A 10,222-nucleotide genomic window follows, 5' to 3' on the forward strand; every position below is an offset into this window, starting at 1 on the left:
GTAGGAGGTGGAAAAATGTTTTGTGTAATATGTTATGCCAATTGAGCTTGATGTCTCCTGTGACTATGGTCCCAAGCCCACAGGTTCAACTACTCAGTCCCTCTGGGTAGCTGGCTGAGACCAAGCAGTGACCACAGCCTTGTCCCTTGTCAGCTCTACTATACACCTGGGAATTCAGATCATACACATAAACTCATAGGACCATTGTCTGCCAACCCTAAACATGTTCTTGGGTACACTCCCCGCTTCTTAGACGTACATAATAGTTCAGCCTGTCCACCCATCTATCCACCCATAACATCCATGTTTGCCTTCACTGACAATGCTGCACTACATGTGCAAAAAGGTTCATCTTTGTTGTCTGTACCTCCCACGTACCTCTCTTTGTCTTTCTCTTCCTCAATGCCACTATCATTCACATTTGGTATATTGCCCTTCTCTTCAGCCAAATCAATTCTTATCTCTATCTATCTAACAGTATTCCCTCTCCTCCCCTCCCCTCCCATCCCTGGTTACCAACAAAGAAAATGTCCTTCCATAGATAAACCTTCCTTGACTTTTACAATAATGGACTAATACAATATCTGTCCTTTTGTGATTGACTTATTTCACTCAGCATAATGTCCTCCAAGTTCATCCATGTTATGCAGTGTTCTGCAGATTCTACATTATTTTTTAGCATTGCATAGTATTCCATTGTGTGTATGTACCATAGTTTGGTTATCCATTCATCAGATGAAGGACACCTAGGTTGTTTTCATCTTTTGGCTATTGTAAATAGTGATGTAATGAATATGGGTGTGCATATGTCTATTCTTGTCATGGCTCTGACTTCTTTGGGATATATACCTAGTAATGGAATAGCTGGGTCAAATGGTATTTCTAGTTCCAAATTTGAAGGAATCGCTATACTCCTTTCCACAAGGGTTGTACCATTTTACAGTCCCACCAGCAGTGTATGAGAATCCCAATCTCTCCACATCCTCACCAGCATTTATTATTTTCTGCCTCATTGAACTTTGCTACTAGTGCTGGAGCAAGATGGTATCTCATTGTTGTTTGGATTTGCATCTCTCCAATAACTAATGATTGTGAGCATTTCTTCATATGTTTGTTGGCCACCTGAATATCCTCCTTGGTGCAGTGTCTATTCATATCTTTTGCTCATTTTTTTAATTGGATTGTTTGTCTTTTTGTTATTGAGGTGTTGGAGTTTTCTATAAATTCTAGAGATAGGTCCTTTGTTAGATATGTCATTACCAAATATTTTTTCCCAATCTGAAGGTTCTCTTTACACTCTTTTGGAGAAGTCTTGGGAAGCATATAAAAATTTAATTTTTAGAGGGTCCCATTCATCTGGTCTCTCTTGTGCTGTTTGTGCATGTTGACTTATGCTTGATAGTCTATTTATGCCATATATTAGGCCCTTAAATTTGCCCCTAAATTTTCCTTGAGGAACTGTATAGTTTTAGGTTTCACATTGAAATATTTGATCCATCTGGAGTTCATTATTGTGTATGGTGTGAGGTACAGATCTTGTTTCATTTTTCTGCAAATAGATCTCCAGTTTTGCCAGCACCATTTATTAAACAAACTTTCTCTTCCATATTTAATGGATTTCGGCCCTTTGTCAAAGATCAGTTGACTGTAGGTCAATGGATCTATTTCTGGGTTCCTAATTCTATTCTGTTGGTCTATGTATCTGTCATTAAACCAATACCAGGCAGCTTTGACTACTGTGGCTGTATAGTAGGTTTTGAGATCCCACAGTGTGAGATATCCTATGTTGTTCTTCTTCTTCAATAGTGCTTTGCATATCCAAGGTCTCTTTCCTTTCCATATAAAGTTAGTTATTAGTTTTTCCATATCCCTAAAGAATGTTGATGGGATCTGGATTGGAATTGCATTGAATGTATAGATAACTTTGGGTAGAATTGATATTTTCACAATGTTCAATCTTGCTATTCACGAGCATGATATGTTCTTCCACTTATGTAGATCTCGTATGGTTTCTTGAAGTCGTTTTTTATAGTTTTCTTTGTACAGGTCTTTTGTGTCTCTGGTAAGATTTATTCCCAAGTATTTTATTTTATTTTTTTGGTAGCTATTGTAAACTGTATTGATTTCCTTATTTCTTTTTCAGCAATCTCTTTTCTGGTAGAGGAATCCAACTGATTTTTGGAGGTTGATCTTATATCCTGCCACAATGCTAAATCTCTCAATTAGTTCCAGTAGATTTTTGACTGAATCTTGGGTTTTCTAGGATAGGATCATATCATCTGCAAATAGGGATAATTTGACTTCTCCCTTACCAATTTGGATGCCTTTGATTTCCCTTTCTTGCCTTATGGCCCTGGCTAGGACTTCCAGTACAATGTTGAATAAAAGTGGTGATATTGGGCATCCTTGTCTGGATAGTATTGTTTAGTTCTTCTGCCTCTTTGTTGAGTTTCTTTCCAGTTGTTCTATCTTTCAAAGAAAGTGATGTATTAAAGTCTCCCACTATGACTGTGGAGTTATCTTTTTGGCTTTTCAACTCTTTTAAAGTCTGATTTATTTATTTTGGGGCTCTTTTGCCCTTCCAATGCGTTATCTATTTCTGACAATTTAGTATTAATCTTCTGGATTTTGTCTGTAGATTTAGAATCATTTCTAATTTTTCATTAATTTTGTCATTTTGTTCTTGTATTTTCTTCCAAAATTCTTCTAAGATTTCTTCTGTGTTTTCTGTGATCTGTCTCTCAATCCTTTGAATATACCTAAATATAATGCTTTTGAATTCCTTATCAGAGAGTTCCAATGCTGCTTCTTCCTCAGGGAAGTGTTCTGGGTCTGTATCTTGTTCCCTTGTTTCTGCCACTTTATCTTGCTTCTTTGTGTGGACTGTGATGGTCTGTTGTCTCTGAGATATCGTGGTGTTGTATTTAGATCTCTGTTAACTGTTTGTGAAGAGCAGCCAAGGGTGATTCGGGTTTTTCTTGGTGGATTTTTATCATTGGTCCTTTGGTGAAGAAGGAGGTGGTGGCGCTCACTCAGTAAGTGACGTTGCAGGAGGTGTGGGTGTAGTTGTATCTTATGGCGACTATTGCTGTCTCCCACTCAGTTAGACAAAAATTACAATTGAATAACCATCAAAAAACTAAAAGCACATGGACAAAAAAAATATACCATGTAATCACACAAGAACAGTAACGAAAAAAGAAAAGAAAACAGGGAAAAAAGAAGAAAGAAACAAGAAAACGTGCAATATCTGAGGATAGGGCACTAAGGAAAAAAAAAAAGGAGAGAAGGAGAATAATGAAGAAAAAATGGGGGAAACGCAAAAAGAAAAACAAGGAATGGTGTTAACCACAAGAAAAAAGGAAAAAAAAAAAAAAAGAATTTAAATTAAAAAAAAAAAAATTTTAACCAGGCACAGGGAAAAGAATTAAAAAAGCTGTATACTAGTACCTGGAAGGGGAAGAATAAAGAATAATAGTAAAAAGGACAAAAGTATTAATAATAATAGTAGTTTTAAAACAGAAAAATACAAGCAAACTAAACACCAGAAAAAAGAAAGAGAAAAAGAAAAAAATCAGTGGAGGATGGGGCAGGGCACCCAGGCTCCATCTGAGCACAGAGACTGGAATGGAGTTCCTGCTGGCCCAGAAGGTGGATGGGAGTAGGTGATGGCCGCACCTCCATTCACCAAGCGGGTGTGAGATAAAAGAGTAACAGGAGGAATGTAGCACCTTTTTCAGTCCTGCAGGTTCAGAGTGTCCTTGGGGTTACTGGCAAGTAGAACCTGTTCTTTAAAGCCTTGGAATCTGGTAGAGCATTGTCTCTTTAAATATCCAAAATGGTCAAGCCACTTGTAAACATTCAAAATGGTGGCGCCCTCTGGACCAGCAAAAGTCCACAACTCAGCCCTTCTTCTTCTTCACCACTGCTTCCCCTTTTATTCCACAGCCACCAGAGCAGTCCTCCATGCAGTCTCTGGCTAGCTGGACTGATATTTAGGTTAATTCTTAAGTCTTACCACCACTCAGAAATCTCCATTCTGTCTGTGCTATCAGGATCACTCAGGATCGCTGTCAGACTGCAGCTCCATATGTCTCCTTTTCTGGTATTTTCATGCAAATTCTTCTTCTAGTTGGGGTTTAGTCCACTTCTATATTCTTCCCTTTAAGGATCAGGAGCCCAGGATTATCTTCTGTGTCTGTGTTAATTGGTTCCCCTTCTCTTTGTTGAAGAGGGTCTTCTTCTTACATCAGCCCATTGTCTAATTTTTGCATAAATGTGAGGCTACCAAAAATACCATGGTTTGGGTCGGGGGTGCCTTTGTCTTCAAAGTGACATCTTTGTTTTGCAAAAGTTTAAAGAGCTCTTTTGCATCAGATATCCAAATCTTCTAAGTTCTTCTGTTGTTGTTGTTGTTGTTTGCCATGAGTCGGACCCGACTCATAGCTACCCCTCGTTGGATTTCCGAGGCAGTATCACTACCGAAGTAGACTGCCCAATCTTCCTTCCGAGGAGTGTCTGGTGGGTTTGAACCTCCAGCCTTCTGGTTAGCAGTCAAGTGCCTTAGGCACTATGCTACCAGAGAATCCAGGTGTGAAAATGGAAGCAGATATATGATTAGTAATGGTGTTGTTAGTTTCCATCATGTAGATTTCAACTCATGGCAATCCCATGTTGTAGAATAAAACTGCTCCAAAGTTTTCAAGGCTGTGACTTTTTAGAAGCAGACCATTAGGCAAGTTTTTTGAGATGCCTCTAGGGGTTTTCAAACTAACAATCATTCAACTAGTAGTTGAGTGCTTAGCAATTCACACCACCTAGGGCTCCTATAAAATTAGTAATAGTGCAAAATAACTGTAATGGTCAAGATTTATGCTACCATATACAAAATGCCATATTGTTACACTAATTGTAATGCCTAGAAGAAGGAACAAGAAGTGGCAAATTAAGGTAATAAGAGGAATAAGAGTTCCATAAGAATAGTTCCCAATCATTCATTCAGGTATGGAACACAAACTTAAAGAGTAGAAACATATTTGAAATTGCTGTGATATTGCATGGTGCATTACAATGAGCAGGAAATTTAAGTTTGATTTTCCTCTTACTAAATACACTATTGCTTTCAAGTATATCACTTTATTGAAATTAAAAAAAAAAAAAATCTCTTTGAGTGGAAGAAGTATGAGAAGATGTACACAGGAAGAGTTAATTCCTTGGAACACCAAAAAGAGTTCATAAAAATTTTGCTCTAAATATTCTACCTTGTATAAAAAATAAAATAAAATAAAATAAACCATTGTTCATACTGTGTATAACAGAATGTTTCTTTGTAGCACTCACTGAAAAGAACCATTTGAGTAATAACTACCTTTAGAGCTTTAGGAAAATGGTTAAATCATTCGAGACAGAGGGACAGGTTTCAGAATGGACCATACATCTGTTGATCCTTGGACTACATAGCTTTGGCCACTATATGTAATAATCAACTGAAGGGATCATGCTTTTGAAATAGGATTCAGATACATTTTAAAATTCTAGCTTGGCTACTGTGTGTTTGTGTAACCTTAGGGAAATAACTTAAACTCTCTGAGTTTATTTCCCTTAGCTATTCAATGGTACTTTACAAGTTTTATGAGGATAAAAATATATATATACATATATGTATATCCCAAACAAAATCCATTGTCATAATTCTGATTCCAACTCATAGTAACACCACAGGACAGTGTAGAACTGTCCCATATGGTTTACAAGGCTGTAAATATTTTTTTGGAAGCAGACTGCCACATCTTTTCCCACAGAGAAAACTGCTAGCTGGTTCAAATGGCTGACCTTTGGTTAGCAGTCGATCACTTAATCACTGCTTCACCACTGTTCCATCACTGCATCACCACTACTGCACTTAGCCATTGTATCAAGGCTCCTCTGACATTCTGGCTGTGTTTCCTCTAAGACAGATCTGTTCGTTCTTCTGACAATCCATGGTATTTTCAGTATTCTTCACCAACACCACAATTCAAAGGCATTAACTCTTCTTTGGTCTTCCTTATTCATTGTCCAGCTTTCACATGCATGTGAAGCAATTGAAAATACCATGGTTTGTGTTAGGTGCACCTTAGTCTTCAAAGTGACATCTTTGCTCTTCAACACTTTAGAGACTTTTTTTTTTTTTTTGCAGCTGATTTGCTGCAATACATCATGTGATTTATTGACTGTTGCTTCCATGGGCATTGAGTATGGATCAAAGTAAAATAAAATCCCTGACAGCTTCCGTCTTTTCTCCATTTATCATGCTTATTGGTCAAGTTGCGAGGATTTTTGTTTTCTTTATGTTGAGCTGTAATCCATACTGAAGGCTGTAGTCTTTCATCTTTGTCAGTAAATGTTTCAAGTCCTCTTTACTTTTAGCAAGCAAAATTATGTCAACTGCATATCATAGGTTGTCAATGGTTCTTCCTGTAATCTTAATATTGCCTTCTTCATATACTCCAGCTTCTCAGATTATTTCCTTGGCATACAGATTGAATAAGCATGGTGAAAGAACACATCCCTGGCGCATATCTCTCTTGATTTTAAACCATGTATTATCCCCTTGTTCTATTCAAATGACTGCCTCTTTGACTATGTACAGGTTCCTCATGAGAACAATTAAGGTTTTTGAATATCCACACAATCAAGTGCCTTTGCATAGTCAATATAACACAAGTAAACATCTTTCATATTCTTTGCTTTCAACCAAGATCCATCTGATATCAGTAGTGATATCCCTTGTTCCATGCTCTCTTCTAAATTCAGCTTGAATTTCTTACAGTTTCCTGTCAATATACTGCTGCAACCTTTTTTGAATTTTCTTAAGCAAAATTGTACTTGTGTGTGATATTAATGATATTGTTCAATACTTTCCGCATTCTGTTGGATCATCTTTCTTTGAAATGGGCATAAATATGGATCATTTTCAGTCAGTTGGCCAGGTAGCTGTCTTCCAAATTTCTTAGCATAAGCAAGTAAGAGCCACTAGAGCTGCATCCATTTGTGGAAACATCTTTATGGATATTCTATCAATTCCTTGAGACTCCCAAATAAAGCCTCCAAAATTGTTAAACTCTTTCTCTTACCTTCCAAATACTGAGGATTTGTCTTTTTGCTTCACAAGGTATGTGCCGTCTTTGCTCTGAATGGCTACGCCATCTTTGTTGGTGACAGAATATGTACTGCAGCCTCCAACTAAAAATCAGTGGCTATCAAGTGGAAAATAAGCAAGACTAGATTCCTCACCTCTCACTGAGTGAGTCTGAGTGAGCAAGAGAGGGAGCAAGTAGATCAATGACACCCAAAGTTTAAGGATATAGTGAAAAGCATATGATCCTAATGAAAGAGACCACCAAATATCTATTGAGTCTTATGTAATATGTGCCTTAAACATATAAAAAAGTCATAATGTTAAAGTAAAAAAAAATACATATTACAGAATTTTCTTTTTTCCTTGAGAGCTAAAATATATGATATCCTCTCTAATTATACCTTCGCACTTATGCATAATCCTCAAAAGTTTATTTCTAACATTTATACAGGGTCTTTAATCTTTGTTTTTCCCCCTCCATTATTGAACCACAGTTGACTGGGCTTAAATCTAATAAAGCCTGATTGAGGTTAAAGATATGCCATATTGGGAATATCTAATGATTTCATCTTTGTTTCAACTGTATTAAGCCTATGAGACCTATGATTTTTATCACTATTTTCAGCACTTTCAATGTTCATTTTCAACTCATTTTGGGAAAACTATAAGGGCAAAGAGCAAACAGTATTCAAATAATTACATAAAGCCTGCTCTGACAGACAAAGATGGCATGACTGCCCAAACAGAACTCTTGGCTGTCAGGCAGTGCCACCACACATTAGTACAAAATGTTCGTTGATCTGCTGATGTATGAAATTCTGCATTTGGCATACAAAAGGCATTTTGGAGTGTCAATGTATAATGCATGAAAATGTTGGCTGTTCAGAAGCTGAAAATATAAAAGTCAAGGACAGCCTGTATGTATATGAACAAAGACAAAGAGACTGATATAGTAAACTACGGCAGACTTTGTTCTGAAGATGTTAAGGAAGACTTCTGAGTAGAGGTGGCTTTTAGTACAATCCTGAGAGGTGAGTTGTTTTGGACCAAGGAATGGCCCACAGAAATATACACCATCTTGGAACTGTCAAAGAACATGGCATATTCAGGAATGATGCATGTAGAACATAGTGCAGGGAAAAAACCCTACAAAGTGAGTTTGAGAGCAAAGTATGAAGGATGGTACATGTAACGAGAAGAAATTTATACTTTTGTTTTGTGGGTCAGCATATTTTGTTTGTGTTTTTGAAAATGAATTGATTGGCAACATTTGAAAAGTTGGATGAGTTCATACAAAAATCCAAATTTCATACTTTTCTTTAAAAAAGAGCAACACTGAGCCTCTGTTCCTCTGAAATAATACTTGGCTGAACAGTTTAGCTGCTGTTCTCTTTACTTGGTAGAGTACAGGATGGTGCAAAGGGTTAACTCATTCAGTTGTTAATTGTAAGGTTAAATATTTAGGTCTACCCAGAGGTGCCTTGGAAGAAAGGCCTGGAAATCTTCCCCCAAATCAGCAATTAAAATTCCTATGGAGCTCATTTCTATTCTGACACAATAAGGTCAACATGAGTAGGAATTGACTCAACAGCAATTGTTATTTAATTATTTATTTTCTCTTTATATGGAACTTCTGCTCTCTATCTCTTTTCTTTCTCTTCACAGGCTTCATTCATCTCAATTGACTTAAATTCATGTACCCTGAATGTGATGGAGAACCATTATAGGCTTTTAAGACAAAGAGTGATGAAAAAAGAAAAAAAAATCATTTAAGATTTTTGTAATAAATTAGGTATTGTCGAGGCTCTATACTAGAAATAAGTGTCAGACAGCCACAGGGAGGGTAGTTTGGAGGTGGATGTTATGAATTGAATTTGTCCGCCTAAACTGTGTGTTGTAAATCCTAACCTCTATGCTTTTGGCTAAAATATCCCATTTAGGAATAGGTTGTCTTTGTTATGTTAATAAACAGGATTAGTGTAGGGTGTGTATTGAGTCTCTCTCTCTCTCTCTCTCTCTCTCTCTCTCTCGCTCTCGCTCTCGCTCTCGCTCTCTCGCTCTCTCGCTCTCTCTCTCTTTTTAACATATAAAAAAAGATTAAATAGGCATACAAAAAGCAGAGAAGCAGGGGTGAGGGGGTGGGGGGAAAAGATCCAAAGTTACATGAAGATCACCTGGAAGAAGCTCAAAAGAGACTAGGACCTTCCTCCAGAACCAACAGAGAGAAAAAGCCTACCCCCAGAGCTGACACCCTGAATTCAGATTTCTGTCTTCCTAAACTGTGAGAAAATAATTTTCTGTTTGTCAAAGCCTCCCATTTGTGTTATTTTTGTTATAGCTCCCATTCTGTTATAGCAGCATTAGATAACTAAGACAGTGGGTTTGCTAGAGAGGCGATGAGAAACTATGAGGTTATTTAGAAATTTCAAGTAAGAAGTAGAGAAAATCATCTATATTTTGTATATATACAACAACAGTAGTAACATTCTGCCTTGCCTATGTTGCTGTTGTTAGGTGCTTTCCAGTCCATTCCAACTCATATGGACCCCATGTACAACAAAACAAAATCTTGCCAAGTCCTGTGCATCCTGACAATTGTTGCAGCTACTGTGTCAATCCATCTCATTGAGATTTTTCTTTTTTTTTGCTTACTCTCTGCTTTGCCAAGTTTGATGCTCTTCTCTAGAGACTGAACCCTCCTGATAGCATGTCCAAAGTACATGAATCACAGTCTCGCTTGCTGTTCTTGCTTCTAAGGAGCATTCTGGCTGCACTCCTTTCAAGACAGATTAGTTTGTTCTTGCAGCAGTCCATAGTATATTGAATATTCTTCACCAACACCATAATTCAAAGATATCAGTTCTTCTTTGCTTTTCCAGCTTTAGTATGCACACGAGACATATTTTGGTGATTGAAAATACCGTGGGTTGGGTCACTAGCAATTTAGTCCTTAAAGTGACATCTTTGTTTGCTAACACTTTAAAGATGTCTTTTGGAGTTTCAGCAAGATGGCGGACTAGGCAGAAGGATTGCACAGACCCTCTTCAACAAAGAAAAGGGAAACCAATTAACACAGACACAGAAGATAATCTTGGACCCTTG

Source organism: Orycteropus afer, unplaced genomic scaffold, assembly GCF_000298275.1.
Source record: "Orycteropus afer afer isolate SDZICR_OR568_19922 unplaced genomic scaffold, OryAfe1.0 scaffold00105, whole genome shotgun sequence".
Taxonomy (NCBI): Eukaryota; Metazoa; Chordata; class Mammalia; order Tubulidentata; family Orycteropodidae; genus Orycteropus; species Orycteropus afer.